General features: G+C 46.1%; 1 long non-coding RNA gene across 1 annotated transcript in view; it reads right to left on the reverse strand.

Annotated features, from left to right (window-relative positions):
- Positions 1 to 19,626, reverse strand: part of LOC141091843 (uncharacterized) — a 377,478-nt gene that overhangs the window by 886 nt on the left and 356,966 nt on the right. Inside the window, exons 4-5 of the long non-coding RNA XR_012232603.1 lie at positions 523 to 664; positions 294 to 439 (exon numbers count right to left, since the gene is read on the reverse strand). This is a non-coding gene — a long non-coding RNA (uncharacterized lncRNA). The remainder of the gene's footprint in view (positions 1 to 293; positions 440 to 522; positions 665 to 19,626) is intronic.

Here is a 19,626-nt window from a genome sequence, read left to right on the forward strand (position 1 = left end):
TACTATTATAGTTATCTTGCAGAGACAGAGTGCAAACGCAAGACAAGTGACATGCTGTGAGGACAAAACACGTGTCACCTGTCCGGGGACGTAGGTCTACAACCTCCACTGTTTGTACGCATAGTGGAGAGGGAATTTCATCACATATCCTACACTATGCTGTTCTATCTGGGCAACACAAATTTAACGGTGCAGTTGTATGCAGCGTTCAATACGCAGCCGAGTGTGGTATACCACCTACAAATAGAGGACAGATTTCTTTAAAAGACTTTTTAAAAATAATAATTATTTACCTACGCAATGTCCTGCCAGTTACCAAAAATTGTAGTTCCTCATAAAAGGAAGGAGTGTCGGGTGGGAGAGGATCCACTTTTGTTACAGCTTGCACATATTTGTTGACTCTGTCCTTCACGGACCTCCCACGTTGCTTTACATCTTTCTATAAGAGAAAAAAAGCAACAAAACATTAATTATAGTATTTAGGTCCACAAATTTTTAAAGTGTTACGAAGATTAGAATTACCAATTTGCAGCTGTGTTGCATTGTTAAAAGAATCCCATTCAGGATACAGCTGGCGTAACACTTTCATCCAGCAGTGATCGCGGTAATAGCGGTCCTTGTAGGCCTCGTCAGAGGGGTCGCATGTGGGTGTAAAATCACAGACCTACAATGTAGAGATTCAGATCATTAGATACTATGTTAAAAAAAATTAAAAAAAAACAAAAACAGAACCACAGGAAAAAGCATAATGCCAAAAAAAGAAAAAAAACCCTACCCCTAACCCTAACCCTACCCTTTACCCGAATCACGACCCCTAACCTTTACCCTAATCCCTACCCTTATCACCATCGCTACCCTAATCCCTACCCTTATCACAATCCCTACCATAATCCCAAAACTAATCCCTACCCTTATCACAATCCCTACCATAATCCCTACACTAATCCCTACCCTTATCACAATCCCTACCATAATCCCAAAACTAATCCCTACTTTAATCCCTACCCTTACCACAATCCCTACCATAATCCCTACCATAATCCCTACACTAATCCCTACCCTTATCACAATCCCTACCATAATCCCTACACTAATCCCTACCCTTATCACAATCCCTACCATACTCCTTACACTAATCCCTACCCTTATCACAATCACTACCATAATCCCTACACTAATCCCTACCCTTATCACAATCCCTACCATAATCCCAAAACTAATCCCTACTTTAATCCCTACCCTTACCACAATCCCTACCATAATCCCTACCATAATCCCTACCCTTATCACAATCACTACCATAATCCCTACACTAATCCCTACCCTTATCACAATCCCTACCATAATCCCAAAACTAATCCCTACCATTATCACAATCCCTACCATAATCCCTACACTAATCCCTACTTTAATCCCTACCATCATCACAATCCCTACCATAATCCCTACACTAATCTCTACCCTTATCACAATCACTAACATAATCCTTACACTAATCCCTACCCTTATCACAATCCCAACCATAATCCCTACACTAATCCCTACCCTTATCAGAATCCCTATCATAATCCCAAAACTAATTTCTACCCTTATCACAATCCCTACCATAATCCCTACCCTAATCCCTACTTTAATCCCTACCCTTATCACAAAACCCTACCATAATCCCTAAACTAATCCCTACCCTTATCACAATCACTTCCATAATCCCTACACTAATCCCTACCCTTATCACAATTACTACCATAATCCCTACACTAATCCCTATCCTTATCACAATTACTACCATAATAGCTACACTAATCCCTACCCTTATCACAATCCCTACCATAATCCCTACACTAATTCCTACCCTTATCACAATCCCTACCATAATCCCAAAATTAATTTCTACCCTTATCACAATCCCTACCATAATCCCTACCCTAATCCCTACTTTAATCCCTACCCTTATCACAATCCCTACCATAATTCCTACCATAATCCCTACACTAATCCCTACCCTTATCACAATCACTACCATAATCCCTATACTAATCCCTACCCTTATCACAATCCCTACCATAATCCCTACACTAATCCCTACCCTTATCACAATCCCTACCATAATCCCTACCATAATCCCTACACCAATCCCTACACTAATCCCTACCCTTATCACAATCACTACCATAATCCTTACACTAATCCCTACCCTTATCACAATCCCAACCATAATCCCTACACTAATCCCTACCCTTATCAGAATCCCTACCATAATCCCAAAACTAATTTCTACCCTTATCACAATCCCTACCATAATCCCTACCCTAATCCCTACTTTAATCCCTACCCTTATCACAAAACCCTACCATAATCCCTACACTAATCCCTACCCTTATCACAATCACTTCCATAATCCCTACACTAATCCCTACTCTTATCACAATCCCTACCATAATCCCTACACTAATCCCTACCCTTATCACAATCCCTACCATAATCCCTACCATAATCCCTACACCAATCCCTACACTAATCCCTACCCTGATCACTATCCCTACACTAATCCCTACCCTTATCACAATCCCTACACTAATCCCTACCATAATCCCTACACTAATCCCTACCCTTATCACTATCCCTACACTAATCCCTACCCTTAACACAATCCCTACACTAATCCCTACCCTTATCACTATCCCTACACTAATCCCTACCCTTATCACAATCCCTACCATAATCCCTACACTAATCCCTACCCTTATCACAATCCCTACCATAATCCCAAAACTAATCCCTACCCTTATCACTATCCCTACCATAATCCCTACACTAATCCCTACTTTAATCCCTACCCTTATCACAATCCCTACCATAATCCCTACCCTTATCACTATCCCTACCATAATCAATATCCAAAACCTAATCCAAAATACGTCCGGGGTCCCCAATTACGTGTTGCCTGGGAAGGGTTAATGTAGACATTATCTTCCTAGGCTGTAAATCTGCGCAGCCTTTCGGGGGTGTAAAAATAGGGGGAACACGCAAAAAAAATTACGTTGGGTCCCCCCATATTTTAGGGCCAGAAAGGCTAAGCAGACAACTGAGGGTTAATGTTTGTAGCCTTGCTATGAATATTAGCCCACAGCTGTCTGCGTAGCCTTTCTGGCTATAAAAATAGGGGGACCACCCAAAAAAAGACGTGTGGTCCCGCTATATTTAAGGGCCAGAGAGGCTACGCAGACAGCTGCGGGCTGATATTCATAGCCTAGGAAGGGGCCATGGATATTGGCCCCCCGGCTACAAATACCAGCCTGCAGCCGCCCCAGAAATGGCACATCTGGGGCGCATTCTGGCACTTAGTAATAAAGGGGCTAATGCCACATTTGATTGTAAGGTGACATTAACCCAATTAATAATGGAGAGGCGTCAATAAGACGCCAATCCATTATTAATCCAAAAAATAAAATTTGAAATAAAACAGAGACAAAAATTTATTTTTTTACTTAAATAAAAACACACAGTTTTTGACAAAAATCTTATTTCACACTGAATCCAGTGCGACGCCCTCGTTCTCCTAGAAAAAAGATTAAAAAAAAACAACAAATTCATACCACCTGTTCCGTCGCAGTCCATAAACGAGGGTCCCATGACGATCTGCCATGGAGAACAGTCACATCATGAGATGTGACCGTCCTCCATGGCTGCAGAAACACACTGACAGGTGCTAAGCTCCTGCAGTGTGTAACTGCGTATGCGCAAGAGTTTACCGGAGTTCATTGACTCCGGTACTCTCCTTTACGGCACTGCTGCGTGGGAAGGTCACACGCAGCTATAGTGCAGAAAAGCGAGGTCCTGGAGTGCCCGAACACCGGTAAACTCCGCAAAAAAGTGCAGGAGCATCGCTATGTGGTATGTATTTAGTGTTGTATGTTGTATGTCCTTTATTGTATGTTACATGTATTGCATGTTTTATGCATTGATTTTTTTTTTTTTTTTTTAACCATTTAACTTAACAATTATGCACAGTCGCCGCAGGGACTACTCTCCCATCCTATAGCCGGATGGGAGCAGCAGTCTCATACGGCGACTGAGCACAATCGTGGGCCTACCGTCGCATGGGGACTGACCCACACAGACTGACGCACACAGACAGACACATACAGACTGACGCACACATACATACATGCATACATACCAAATCAATGAGATGGCCCACATCGATCCCCCTGCGACGGTAGCCTTCCATGATGTTATGGCGACTTCCGTCTTCTTCCCTACACAACACTCCGCCCACGCACTTCCTCTTCCTCCCGACATCACTTCCTTCTGCTGCATTTTTTCACCCAATTCCGCAGCAAAAACCACAGATATTTTTATCTCTGCAGTTTTGCTGTGGAATTGCATGACTCAATGGAAGTCAATGGGTGCAGAAACGCAGCAGAACCGCACAAAGAATTGACATGCTGCGGATTGTAAACCGCAGCAAAACCGCGCAGAAAAATCCGCAGCTTTTTTTTTTTCATGGGAAATAAAGGTACTGTACAACACAGCAGAATCTCCTGCGGACCAGCAGAGCCAAAACCCCTGCGGATCCGCAGCAGCATCCGAAACGTGTGCACATACCCTGATATTGCCTTTTTTTAGCTGTGAAATAGTATACACCATTTAGCTTCCTACATTTGGGCCTCAAACCCCCCCCAAAAAGAAATTATATGTTTAAAAAAATTGCATTGCTATATTTATACTGCAATGCAAATTTGCTTGGCATCATAATACTGACTTTTTTTTGGAGCTGTGAAATTTGATATAGAATTTAGCATGCTACAATTGTGCCTTAAGCCCTACAAAAAAATAAATTGTTAAAAAAATGGCATTGCTATATTTATACTGCAGTCTTCTATGTACATCTGAGGTGTGAAAAGTTCCTTGTAATACAGCCTTTTTTGGGCTGTGAAATTTTATATGTCTTTTATTGTGCTACAGTTGATCCTCAAATACCCCTCCCCAAAAAAATGTACTTAAAAATTGCATTGCTGTATTTATACTGTAGTCTGATACGTCCATCTCAGGTATGCAAATTTGTCTGGCATTGCAATACAGCCTCTATTTTGAGATGTGAAATTTTATATACCATTTAGCATGCTATAGTTGGGCCTCAAAACCCCCCAAAAAAGAAATTGTTAAAAAAATCAAATTGCTATATTTATACTGCAGTCTCTTACGTCCGACTGAAGTGTGCAAATTTGGCTACCATTGTAATACAGCCTTTTTTTTGAGCTGTGACACTTTATACAGCACTTATATTAAAATAGTTGAGCCGCAAAACACAAACACAAAAAATTTGGTTTAAAATATGATTGTAATAATGATACTACAGTTTTATACGTACAGTACATCTGTAGTGGCCAAATTTTGCTGGCATAGTAATATTGCCTGCAATGTTTTCTGAACAGGGAAATATCATACGTAATTTGAAATGGGCAAGGCGCGTGGTAAGGGACGAGGAAGTGGACGGGATGCTGATGGTGAGCGCAGAGGCCGAGAACTGGGGCAAGGTGCAACTGTGTCTGTCGCGGGAGCACAACAAATACACATCATGTCGATCCAGCTTCCTGTCCCACTTTGTAGGGGGCACAGGATGCCATTCTGAAGCCAAACCCATGTGAAAAGGTTGTTGGATGGATATCAGATAATGCTTGCAGTCAGTTTGCTTGCACCACCATATCTACCACACAGTCCACTCTCAGAAGCATTGATTCTGGACCACATAATACTCACCTGATCCTCATTCCTGCTACCATGCCAGGGGCTTGTAGACAAGTGATACCACACTTCGACACTCCGAAAAGCTGGTCACATTTCCATTTATAGATTCTGGGCTCTCAACCTGCCTGTTCCAACCGGGACATGAGGAGAATGCATGTAGCGATGCTAAAATATTTGAGCAGCCACGCTCATAAGAAGGCTATGGTAGGAAAATGCAATTACTGTTGAAAGAACTGGATGTTGATGAGACATAATTGCCAGCAAGTGGTTTAGTTATGTCAGCAAGTCAGGAGGAGGACCAGGGTGCAGAATTGGAAGACGAGGTGGTGGATGATGAAGTCTCTGGGAAGATAACATGCAGAGTGAAGTCAGCAGCACAAAGAGGTAGGGTTCTGCAGCATCACAACAAGCAAGAAGAAGCAGTAGAATGGCCAGGGACAACAGATCCCCAGAGCACCAACACGGGTGAAGTTGCCAAACCAAGGTTTAGTTATTCAAGATTCTGGCACTTTTCTTAATGGCACACCATTTAACCCAAAAAGGCCATTTGCAACATCTGCCATGCCAGTATTAGCAGGGGCAGCACAACTACCTGCCTGACTACCATTAGCATGCTCAGGAACATGCAAGCAAAGCACACGACTACATGGACCAAAAGCCAGATTACAGAAACTGTCTTCGAGTGACAACACGGCCTCTTACCATGTTCTATGGGCACACCAATCCCCTGTCCATAACATAGGCAAACATGCCTCCCACCTTGTACCTGTCGTTGTACACTTGCAACCGCCGTCAGAAACCATAGCCACATTCTTGTCAAAATTCAGCGTTCAGTTGTCTCTACACCAGTCCTTGGAATGCAAAAGTAAATGCACAGCCACCCACCCACAGGCTACAATGATACAGTATATGGCCACATTTCCAGACAGCTTGCCTTGGAAATGTTGACATTTAGGCATATGGAGAGGGAACCTTTCCGCAGCCTCATGGCGGTGGCTATCACTTGGTTCTTGTCCCCAGCCGCCACTGTTTCTCCCGATGTGCCGACCCCACCTGACACAAGCACATGTCCCATAACATCAGAGGTGCCCTCACCAATGCTGTGAAGGTCCTCTTAACCATGAACACCTGGACATGTGCTTTTGGCCAGGGACACTACTTTTCCCTGACATCACACTGGGTGAATATTGTGGAAGCCGGGACAAAGTTGGGCCCTGGGATGGAACACATGCTACTGACACCGAGGATTGCGGGCACTGGTTCAAACAGAGTTACCTCCACCTTTTAAAGCAGTTCCTGTGGCCCCACCTCCTCACCCTCCATTTCATAAATGTCAAAATCAGTCACAAGCTGGAAGCACTGCAGCACTGCCTCGACCAAATGGCAACAAACTGTGCTGAAGCTAATCTTCTTCGGTGACAAATTGCACAATGCCGCGGAGATGTTGAAAGGTCTGACAGAACAGACTGCTCTGTGGTTATCACTCCTGAAACTACAACCAGGCATGATCGTGTGTGACAATTGCTGTAACCTGGTTGCAGCTCTGAAGCTTGGTAACCTCGCATATGTAACATGCCTGGCCCACATGTTTAACTTAGTGGTTCAGCAGTTTCTCAAAACCTGCCCAGATCTGCCTGAGCTACTTGTGAAAGTATGCCAGATATGTACCTATTTCCACATGCCAGGGCTGCACCAGTGTTTGCAACTTCAGCATCACTGACTTGTGTGCAATGATGTCACCATGCATTGGAACTCAAAATTACATATGTTGGCAAGGTTCTGTAAGTAACAGAGGGCAGTGGTTGAATACCAGCTACACTATGCACGTCAATATTCCTGTCAGCTTCTGCACATAAGAGTTGATGAGTGGGCATGGATGTGTGACATCTGTGTGGTTTTCCATAACTTTGAGGACTCAACCAAGATGGTGAGCAGCAATCATGCGATAATCAGTGTCACCATCCAGCTACTCTGTCTACTGAAATGCTCACTGTTTTCAATTAAAGAGGAGGCTTTGCAGGCAGAGCAAGTTAAGATGGAGCAAGAAACTATACTCATCTCATCTTCTCAATGAATATTGGGTGATAATGAGCAGCAGGAGGAGGATGAGGATGAACAGGAGCTGGTTTCCTGTGCTACAGACAGTAGTACCAACACCACCTTCATCCTATCTGTTAAATGTGAATGGCCTGAAGATGAGTAGAAGAGGGAGGCCGAACAGGAGGATAACGAGGACGAGGAGGACAATATGGACATTCGACCTCATGGTGGGGACAGGGAAGTCTTGGCTGTTGGCAGTCTGACACACATGCCAGAGTTTATGTTCTGCTGCCTTTCCCATTACTAATTACTGGTTAGTCACCCTTCTTAACCCATGCTACAAGGAGAACTTTACAACTCTCCTTCCCATGGAGGAGAGGTATAATAACTAGAGTTGAGCGACTTTTGGTTTTTTAGGGTCGCGTTTCGTTTCGTGAAAAGCGACTTTTCCAAAAGTCTGGTCGAGCAAGATCGTCCGATTATAGGGAAAAGTCGGGGTCGTCCCGAAACACGAAACCCAATGTAAGTCAATGGGGAATAAAAGTCGGCAGTGAGAGGAGGACAGGAAACACACCTACAGTGCCCATTTGAATGCCAAAAGCATCAATTCTTCTTACTTAAGCTTGTCAACCTTAATTAACTTCATAATACAAGTTACGCACTGAAAAATGGGGGTTATTTGGCTAAAGTTGTGGGGGGGAGGGCTGGCTGCAGGTTTTCATGTGCCCTGGGCGAAAGAGCGCCCCTTTAACACATACCACAACTCATCATGCTCCGATACGGCAGAGAAATAGCGGTATAGTACAATGAAAAATACTTCACTTTTTACATCTCATGACGAGGCCCATCTATTTCTCCATACAGAATCATTGGTCCCATATAATGTTTGAAACAGTATATGATGAGCTCCACATAATGCTACAGTATATGTTGGTCCCCATGGATGAAGCTCCATTGTCTTATGGGCCCAAATAATGCTCCAAACATAATGGGCCCCATTTCTAATGCTCTAGTGTATAATGGGCCCTGTAAATGCTGCTCCAGTGTCTGATGTCCACCTTTGGACTGTTCCAGTGTATGGTGGGCCCCATCTATCATTCTCCAGAGTATAGTGCTCCCCAAAAATTGCTGTCCCAACATTGAAAACAATCAATTAAGTCTCCTCGCTAGGGAATCCCTGTACTTGTCTGGATTCCTCGTCGTCCCCATCTTCCATCTCACTGCACAGTATTTCAACTTTGCAAGTGCTGTGATCCTGGGCAAGCAGGGGGGGCCCACTCGTTGGCGACGGCACTGGCACAGGGCCCCTGATAGTACGGTGGTGTGTCTGATGGCGGGTGGGCCGAACCTGCACTTTCATCTGCAGCTTCCTCTTTGTCACCGTGTAAGATGGAACTGTATATGGGAAGGGTAACCTGAGTTTCATCAGGGTCAGATTCAGGCCGGGTAGCGTGCGAGGGGAATGTAGTGGTCTGGGTCAATGTACCAGCAGATTCATCGAGCAGTGGCTGGGCATCAGTGCACTTGTGTCGCCCCCAGGAGTACGGTCGCCACAGTGGCATTACCTTCTTCCTAGGGAGTGTGATGTCATGCTTGGGAGCAACGAAGGATCTCTCTAGCAGGTTATCTGATTGGGCGGCGTTATTCCCACGAGTCATGACCCTCCAAACAGCGTTCATGAAGGCAAAGTGTTTGTTTTACGTGGGCAGTACGGTTGCAAAGCTGAACCTTAAAGGAATGTCCAGAAGGGCACCACCAGGAGTGGAGCCTACGGTTAAATTCGACTCCACCTGGGAAACCTCAACCATGCCAGCTACAGAACAGATGCACACATTGCAAGCTTAATTCCGTTAACGAATGAGACTCCGTCATGCCCCGCGGTCCGAGTCCGGCTTACAAGAGGGACACGTGAGGCTCTGGCACATGAGATTGGCCAATAACTGGTGTGTCATGCCCTTACATGTCCGTGTCTGCATGTGCGCTACACTGAAAAGGCCAGCGTTTGTTGCTTACAGGTGCAGATAACCCGCTGAACAACGTTAGTGATGGGGATCACTGATTACAATTATTACCCGCGAACAATGATTTCCCAGTAAGTGCAGGTCAACCGCAGTTCCGGAATTAGGCCTAACCGTCATTCCTGAAAAAATGAAAAACTTACGTGTGCAAACCACAGGTGCTGCAGCTTGCTTAACAGCTCGCCAGCCGTTCTCACGCCCAGTATGGATTACACGTGATTGCACAAAGGTGAGAAAGGGTACCGTATCCCCGGATAACATGTATGGATAGCGTACACATTCAAAATATATGTCTCAGGAGGCAGGCTCAGACGGTGTTAGGCCCAGTATGGATTGCATGTGATTGCACAAAGGTTAGAAAGGGTACCGTATCCCCGGATAACATGTATGGATAGCGTACACATTCAAAATATATGTCTATACATCAGGAGGCAGGCTCAGACGGTGTTAGGCCCAGTATGGATTGCACGTGATTGCACAAAGGTTAGAAAGGGTACCGTATCCCCGGATAACATGTATGGATAGCGTACACATTCAAAATATATGTCTCAGGAGGCAGGCTCAGACGGTGTTAGGCCCAGTATGGATTGCACGTGATTGCACAAAGGTTAGAAAGGGTACCGTATCCCCAGATAACATGTATGGATAGTGTACACATTCAAAATATATGTCTATACATCAGGAGGCAGGCTCAGACGGTGTTAGGCCCAGTATGGATTGCACGTGATTGCACAAAGGTTAGAAAGGGTACCGTATCCCCTGATAACATGTATGGATAGCATACACATTCAAAATATATGTCTCAGGAGGCAGGCTCAGACGGTGTTAGGCCCAGTATGGATTGCACGTGATTGCACAAAGGTTAGAAAGGGTACCGTATCCCCGGATAACATGTATGGATAGCGTACACATTCAAAATATATGTCTCAGGAGGCAGGCTCAGACGGTGTTAGGCCCAGTATGGATTGCACGTGATTGCACAAAGGTTAGAAAGGGTACCGTATCCCCAGATAACATTCAAAATATATGTCTATACATCAGGAGGCAGGCTCAGACGGTGTTAGGCCCAGTATGGATTGCACGTGATTGCACAAAGGTTAGAAAGGGTACCGTATCCCCGGATAACATGTATGGATAGCGTACACATTCAAAATATATGTCTCAGGAGGCAGGCTCAGACGGTGTTAGGCCCAGTATGGATTGCACGTGATTGCACAAAGGTTAGAAAGGGTACCGTATACCCGGATAACATGTATGGATAGCGTACACATTCAAAATATATGTCTCAGGAGGCAGGCTCAGACGGTGTTAGGCCCAGTATGGATTGCATGTGATTGCACAAAGGTTAGAAAGGGTACCGTATCCCCAGATAACATGTATGGATAGTGTACACATTCAAAATATATGTCTATACATCAGGAGGCAGGCTCAGACGGTGTTAGGCCCAGTATGGATTGCACGTGATTGCACAAAGGTTAGAAAGGGTACCGTATCCCCGGATAACATGTATGGATAGCGTACACATTCAAAATATATGTCTCAGGAGGCAGGCTCAGACGGTGTTAGGCCCAGTATGGATTGCACGTGATTGCACAAAGGTTAGAAAGGGTACCGTATCCCCGGATAACATGTATGGATAGCGTACACATTCAAAATATATGTCTCAGGAGGCAGGCTCAGACGGTGTTAGGCCCAGTATGGATTGCACGTGATTGCACAAAGGTTAGAAAGGGTACCGTATCCCCAGATAACATGTATGGATAGCGTACACATTCAAAATATATGTCTATACATCAGGAGGCAGGCTCAGACGGTGTTAGGCCCAGTATGGATTGCACGTGATTGCACAAAGGTTAGAAAGGGTACCGTATCCCCGGATAACATGTATGGATAGCGTACACATTCAAAATATATGTCTCAGGAGGCAGGCTCAGACGGTGTTAGGCCCAGTATGGATTGCACGTGATTGCACAAAGGTTAGAAAGGGTACCGTATCCCCAGATAACATGTATGGATAGCGTACACATTCAAAATATATCTCTCAGGAGGCAGGCTCAGACGGTGTTAGGCCCAGTATGGATTGCACGTGATTGCACAAAGGTTAGAAAGGGTACTGTTTCCCAGGATAACATGTATGGATAGCGTACACATTCAAAATATATGTCTCAGGAGGCAGGCTCAGACGGTGTTAGGCCCAGTATGGATTGCACGTGATTGCACAAAGGTTAGAAAGGGTACCGTATCCCTGGATAACATGTATGGATAGCGTACACATTCAAAATATATGTCTATACATCAGGAGGCAGGCTCAGATGGTGTCAGGCACAGTATGGATTTGACGGCCCAGATTACACAGCGGAGGAGCAGGGAGAGGTAAAGATTGCAAATGCTGGGGCCCTGCCCAAGCAAGGGGGGCCCACTCGTGGGCGTCGGTACTGGCACTGGGCCCCTCATAGTACAGCGGTGTGTCTGACGGCGGGTGTGCACAACCACCATCAGAGACACTTGATTGCACTATGAGGGACCCTGTGCCAGTGCCCGCGCCCAAGAGTCGGCCTACCCACCTGTCCAGGGCAACGGCACTCGCACGGTGTCGTGCGCTAGGTGGTGACCCCAGCCATGGGGGGGGAGGCAGCACAGTTAGGGAGTTTTAGAAAGTGGCATATGTTGATGTTGGACATTCAGCTGATGCAAAAGGCGAAATAGGTGAAGTCCCAGGAAGAGGCGGACCAAAGCAAGCCATTTTTCTGTCACCCTATGTGTCATCAGGGGAAGGTGGGACAAAATCCTTGGAAACCCATGCATGGTTCATTTTAATGAAGGTTAGATCATCCACATTTTGGGTTGACAGACGGGTCCTTTTTTCTGTCAGGATTGATCCAGCTGCACTGAAGACTCTTTCCGATAGCACACTTGCAGCTGGGCAAGCGAGCTCCTGTAAGGCATATTGGGCCAATTCAGGCCAGGTGTCCAGTTTAGCGGCCCAATAGTCAAAGGGGAATGACCTGTGTGGGAGAACATCGATATGGGAGGAAAAGTAGTTTGCAACCATAGTTGACAACTGCTGTCTCCTGTCACTTTCCATCGATGCAGTATTACCAGTTGTGTGAGCGGTATTTGAAAAATCAGTCCACAACATTGTCATGAAACCCCTGTCTCCAACGCCACTTCTGCTGTGTGCACCACAAACACCTCTGCCAAGCTGCCCCCGGCCCGTACGGCTCGTGTGAGAACCATCACCGCTGCTGTGTGCTGGGAATGCCTCAAGCAACCGATTTACCAGAGTTGCTTGTTTATTAGCCAATATTAGGTCAAGGTTCTCCTGTGGCATGATGTTTTGTAATTTGCCTTTATAGCGTGGATCCAGGATGCTGGCCAACCAGTAGTCGTCATCGTTCATCATTTTGGCAATGCGGGGGTCCCTTTTTAGGATCTGCAAGGCATAATCTGACATGTGGGCCAATGTTCCCGGTGTCAATGATGCACTGCGAGTGCTGGGTGGAGGAGCACTTTCTGGCAAATCCACATCCCTCCAGTCACGCACAAAGCCTGTACCAGACCTTGCCACGCCAACATTTTCACTTGCCCCACGAGATGCATCCTCCTCCCCTAAGTAATCATCCCCATCATCATCCTCCTCCTCCTCTTCTTCCTCCACCTCGTCCAGGAGAGGTCCCTGAGCAGACAATGGCTGAATGTCATCAAGGATTCCCTCCTCCTCTTCCTCCTCATCAACATTGGCTGCAGACGCCTGCTCCTTAAGGTGTGTCAAAGTTTGCATGAGCAGACGCATAAGTGGGATGCTCATGCTTAGGATGGCGTCGTCTGCGCTTACCAGCCGTGTGCATTCCGCAAAACACTGAAGGACTTTACAGAGATCTTTCAGCTTCGACCACTGCACACCTGTCAACTCCATGTCTGCTCTCAAAGTGCCTGGCCGTGTATCCTCCCACAAATGCATTATGGCCTGCCTCTGCTCGCACAGCCGCTCCACCATGTGCAGGGTGGAGTTCCACCTTGTTGCAATGTCGATAATGAGGCGGTGGTTGGGAAGGTGGAGCAATCGCTGCAGCTTCTGCATACGAACGGAGTGTACAGGCGACCGGCGGATGTGCGCGCACAGTCTTCGCACCTTCTGGAGCAGGGCTGTTAACTCCGGATAATTTTTGAGGAAGCACTGCACCACCAGGTTCAAGGTGTGAGCCAAGCAAGGTATGTGGCTGAGTTTTGAAAGGGCTATGGCTGCCACAAAATTACGGCCGTTATCACTAACTACCTTGCCTGCCTCAAGATGTACACTGCCCAGCCATGACTCAGTTTGTCGCTTCAAGTACTCGGCCAGCACCTCGGCGGTGTGTCTGTCGCCCAAACACATCATCTGCAACACAGCCTGCTGACGCTTTCCACTAGCTGCTCGATAGGGGGACACCTCGTGTGCAACAGTGGCAGCTGCAGATGGAGTGCTCGTACGACTGCGCTCTGTGGACGAGCTTTCGCTTCTGGAGGAGGAGGAGGAGGAGGAGGGTCAAACGCCTACAGCCAACTGTTTCCTATACCGTGGGCTAGGCAGCACTGTCCCACCACCTCTGTCCCCTGTGGACCCTGCATCCACCACATTAACCCAGTGCGCAGTGATGGACACGTAACGGCCCTGGCCATGCAGACTGGACCATGCATCAGTTGTGAGGTGCACCTTTCCGCTCACTGACTGCTTGAGTGCATGGACAATGCGGTCTTTCACATGATGGTGGAGGGCTGGGATGGCTTTGCGAGAGAAGAAGTGGCGACTGGGTAGGTCATAGCGTGGTACTGCATAGGCCATGAGTTCGCGGAAAGCTGTGCTTTCCACCAACCGAAAGGGCATCATCTCAAACGAGATTAGTTTGGCAATGTGGGTGTTCAAACCCAGTGTACGCGGATGAGAGACTGAGTACTTTCTTGACCTACTCATAGTGTCTGGGAGGGTGAGCTGGACTTGAGAGCTGCATATGGTGGAAGTAGCGGTGGACAGGGCGGACTGAGAGAGGGTTGATGATGGTGATGGAGTTGGTGTTCTTTCTGATGGCCTAGAATCAGTCTTTCGTTGATATAACAGTGGGATTCCCTGACTGCTGTGGCCTTGCAACGACACCTCAACATTTGCTGCTGTGCTAACCGGTGGGCTTACAGTGGGGGAAACAATGTAGCGTTGCTGACTACCTTCGTTGTGATCAGTTGCACATGTGGCACTTGAGGTTTGGTGTTGTGTCCACGCTTGCAAGTGCATGCTGGTTAAATGTCTAAGCATGCAACTGGTATTCAAATTTTTCAGATTTTTCCCTCGGCTAAAGGTCTTTGCGCACTTCTTACAGATAACCTTGGCCTGATCATGAGGATTTTGTTCAAAAAAGTGCCACACTGCACTCTTCCTACTTTGGCAGACATTTTGCGGCCTAGCACGCTGTGATCTTTTGACCCTCTGGACAAGCTGTCCAGCAACTCTTTTGATGTTTGGAACCTGTCTTTGGAGTGCTACGGGCCTGCCAGATAACAGCTGTTGCGATATCGATGTCTGCTGTGGATGCTCCTCATCTGAGCTATTGGAAGCAGCACTCTCTTCCCCCAATGGATGCCAATCTGGGTCAACAACTGGGTCATCCATCACCTCCTCTTCTATGTCATGTGCACCTTCCTCTGTGTCACCGTGTATGGTGGTATAGTGTGCGGGAAGGGGCACCTGAGTCTCATCAGGGTCAGAATCTGGCTCTGTACACTGCGAGGACAATGTAGTGCTCTGAGTGAATGTACCAGCAGAATCATCCATCAGCGGCTGTGCATCAGTGCACTCCATGTCAGATTCATCTTGGCCTGGGTAATTCACCATTTGACTTGATAATCCAGGCATGGTATGTGAAAACAGCTCAAAGGAGTAATCAGTAGTATGGCCTGCATCATCCTTCAATCTTGGTTGGGGTGAAGGACACAAGGAAAGGTGTGGTTCATGAACATGAGCCTCCAATGACGACTCAGTGCTTTTACTTTTTACAACTGAAGAAGAGGAGGCGATAGAGCTGGAGGCTGAGTCAGCAATGTAAGACAAAACTTTTTCCTGATGCTCTGGCTTTAAAAGCGGTTTGCCAACTCCTAGAAAACTAAGCGTTCGAGGCCTTATGTAGCCAGACGATGACGCAGGCTCAACACCTCCTGCATTCGGTCCTATTTTGCTCTTGCCACTACCATCAGATCCACCACCAACACCATCATTACCAGCTGCCAACCCCCGCCCAATTCCACGGCCTCTTCCACCAGCCTTCCTCATTTTTGGTAGAAATGTAGACAAAATCCAACAAACTATATAGTAATGTAAAACAAGGTACAAGGTGTCTATAGGACAGGGGAGATTTTGAATTTCTGCAGACACTTGTGGACACTGGACACTTTTGGATTGTGTGAGGCCCACTGATATCTGAGCGCTATGTGACAGGCTCGATGGCACAGCTGTGACCAAAGTGACTAGAGGATAAGGGAGATTTTGAATCTCTGCACACACTTTTGGACACTGGACACTTTTGGATTGTGTGAGGCCCACTGATATCTGAGCGCTATGTCACAGGCTCGATGGCACAGCTGTGACCAAAGTGACTAGAGGATAAGGGAGATTTTGAATCTTTGCACACACTTTTGGACACTGGACACTTTTGGATTGTGTGAGGCCCAATGAATATCTGAGCGCTATGTGACAGGCTCGATGGCACAGCTGTGACCAAAGTGACTAGAGGATAAGGGAGATTTTGAATCTCTGCACACACTTATGGACACTTTTGGATTGTGTGAGGCCCAATGAATATCTGAGCGCTATGTGACAGGCTCGATGGCACAGCTGTGACCAAAGTGACTAGAGGATAAGGGAGATTTTGAATCTCTGCACACACTTTTGGACACTGGACACTTTGGGATTGGGTGAGGCCCACTGATATCTGAGCGCTATGTGACAGGCTCGATGTCACAGCTGTGACCAAAGTGACTAGAGGATAAGGGAGATTTTGAATCTCTGCACACACTTTTGGACACTGGACACTTTTGGATTGTGTGAGGCCCACTGATATCTGAGCGCTATGTGACAGGCTCGATGGCACAGCTGTGACCAAAGTGACTAGAGGATAAGGGAGATTTTGAATCTCTGCACACACTTTTGGACACTGGACACTTTTGGATAGTGTGAGGCCCAATGAATATCTGAGCGCTATGTGACAGGCTCGATGGCACAGCTGTGACCAAAGTGACTAGAGGATAAGGGAGATTTTGAATCTCTGCACACACTTTTGGACACTGGACACTTTTGGATTGTGTGAGGCCCACTGATATCTGAGCGCTATGTCACAGGCTCGATGGCACAGCTGTGACAAAAGTGACTAGAGGATAAGGGAGATTGGATTGCTTTTAAAAAAAGCAGTTTGCGGAGCAGTGGGTAAACAGCAATGCCAGCCTGTCAGGAAGCCTTAAAAGGCAGCCCAACAACCAACACCACTGATACACCACAATATAGCCTCCCCTTGCACTGCACACACAGTGACTGGTGTGTTGTGCAGGCCAAATTGCTAGCAGCAGAAGCAGTTTTTTTTTCTTCTCAGCAGGCCAAAAAAAAAAAATTGGGATTGCTTTTAAAAAAGCAGTTTGCGGAGCAGTGGGTAAACAGCAATGCAGGAATGTCAGGAAGCCTTAGAAGGCAGCCCAACAACCAACACCACTGATACACCACTATATAGCCTCCCCTTGCACTGCACACACAGTGACTGGTGTGTTGTGCAGGCCAAATCGCTAGCAGCAGAAGCAGTTTTTTTGTCTTCTTCCCTGCCTAACGCTCTCCCTACAGAATCAGCAGCAACCTCTCCCTATACTGAGATCGGCAGAAGTAAGATGGAGGTCGGCGTGCACGCCCTTTTATACCCCCTGTGACGCCCACCAAAGCAAGCCAATCACTAGCATGCCCTTCTGAAAGATGGTGGTGACCCCTGCCTATGTCATCACGTTCCCCAAAGTGTCCGTGGATCCTGATTGGCTGAAAAAGAGCGCAAAACAAACTTTTGAAACGCGACTTTGGCGCGTAAGTCGCCGACCTCGTGGCCGACCTCATCCTAGGGTCGGGTTTCGTTTCATGAAACCCGACTTTTACAAAAGTCGGCGACTTTTGAAATTTTTCAACTCGTTTCGCTCAACTCTAATAATAACATAACATAATAAAATGTTGCAGTACCATAGTTGCATGGTTGAATTATTTAAAAAATTCACATCTGACAATGCTAGCGGCAGATGTCACAGTTCCTTGGACAACGAAGGCGTGGAGATGGCCTGCCTTGCTGCTAGCATTTTGTCAGAGCGTAGTACTAGCGTAGTACTACCGGGGGTATTATATCAGATAGGTGCAGCCGCCTGTCAACTGAAAATGCTGACAGTCTGAATCTTATCAAAATATACAAGGGCTGGATTGGTCCAGACTTTTATACACCATCGGGTGACAGCAGTGGAACATAAACTCAAATCCAGTGATTTTTTTTCTGGTCTATTTGCATGTATGCCTTCACACCCAAACATGGGTATATGCTTCAGGATTTCATCTTTTTTTGTCTCGTCCTCCTCCTTCTCCTCCATCACCATATAAACAGGGTGATCATGCTACTATCGCTATTAATTTTTTCAGAATGTCTATGATGCCCGCATTAACAATTTCTAGACACCTGCCTCGAACATTCTTTTAGGGCTCTTTCACACATTAGTGTGGTGACAGTATTTACAGTTGCGGCCAAAAGTATTCACACCCCTGCAATTCTGTCAGATAATACTCAGTTTCTTCCTGAAAATGATTGCAAACACAAATTCTTTGGTATTATTATATTCATTTAATTTGTCTTAAATGAAAAAACACAAAAGAGAATGAAGCAAAAAGCAAAACATTGATCATTTCAAACAAAACTCCAAAAATGGGCCAGACAAAAGTATTGGCACCCTCAGCCTAATACTTGGTTGCACAACCTTTAGCCAAAATAACTGCGACCAACCGCTTCCGGTAACCATCAATGAGTTTCTTACAATGCTCTGCTGGAATTTTAGACCATTCTTCTTTGGCAAACTGCTCCAGGTCCCTGATCCAAACTGCCATTTTTAGATCTCTCCACAGATGTTCTATGGGATTCAGGTCTGGACTCATTGCTGGCCACTTTAGAAGTCTCCAGTGCTTTCTCTCAAACCATTTTCTAGTGCTTTTTGAAGTGTGTTTTAGGTCATTGTCCTGCTGGAAGACCCATGACCTCTGAGGGAGACCCAGCTTTCTCACACTGGGCCCTACATTATGCTGCAAAATTTGTTGGTAGTCTTCAGACTTCATAATGCCATGCACACGGTCAAGCAGTCCAGTGCCAGAGGCAGAAAAGCAACCCCAAAACATCAGGGAACCTCCGTCATGTTTGACTGTAGGGACCGTGTTCTTTTCTTTGAATGCCTCTTTTTTTCTCCTGTAAACTCTATGTTGATGCCTTTGCCCAAAAAGCTCTACTTTTGTCTCATCTGACCAGAGAACATTCTTCCAAAATGTTTTAGGCTTTTTCAGGTAAGTTTTGGTAAACTCCAGCCTGGCTTTTTTATGTCTCGGGGTAATAAGTGTGGTCTTACTGGGTCTCCTACCATACAGTCCCTTTTCATTCAGACGCTGACGGATAGTACGGGTTGACACTGTTGTACCCTCGGACTGCAGGGCAGCTTGAACTTGTTTGGATGTTAGTCAAGGTTCTTTAGCCAACATCAGCACAATCTTGCGTTGAAATCTCTTGTCAAGTTTTCTTTT

Source organism: Dendrobates tinctorius, unplaced genomic scaffold, assembly GCF_039654945.1.
Source record: "Dendrobates tinctorius isolate UK_male_01 unplaced genomic scaffold, ASM3965494v1 ptg000003l, whole genome shotgun sequence".
Lineage (NCBI taxonomy): Eukaryota > Metazoa > Chordata > Amphibia > Anura > Dendrobatidae > Dendrobates > Dendrobates tinctorius.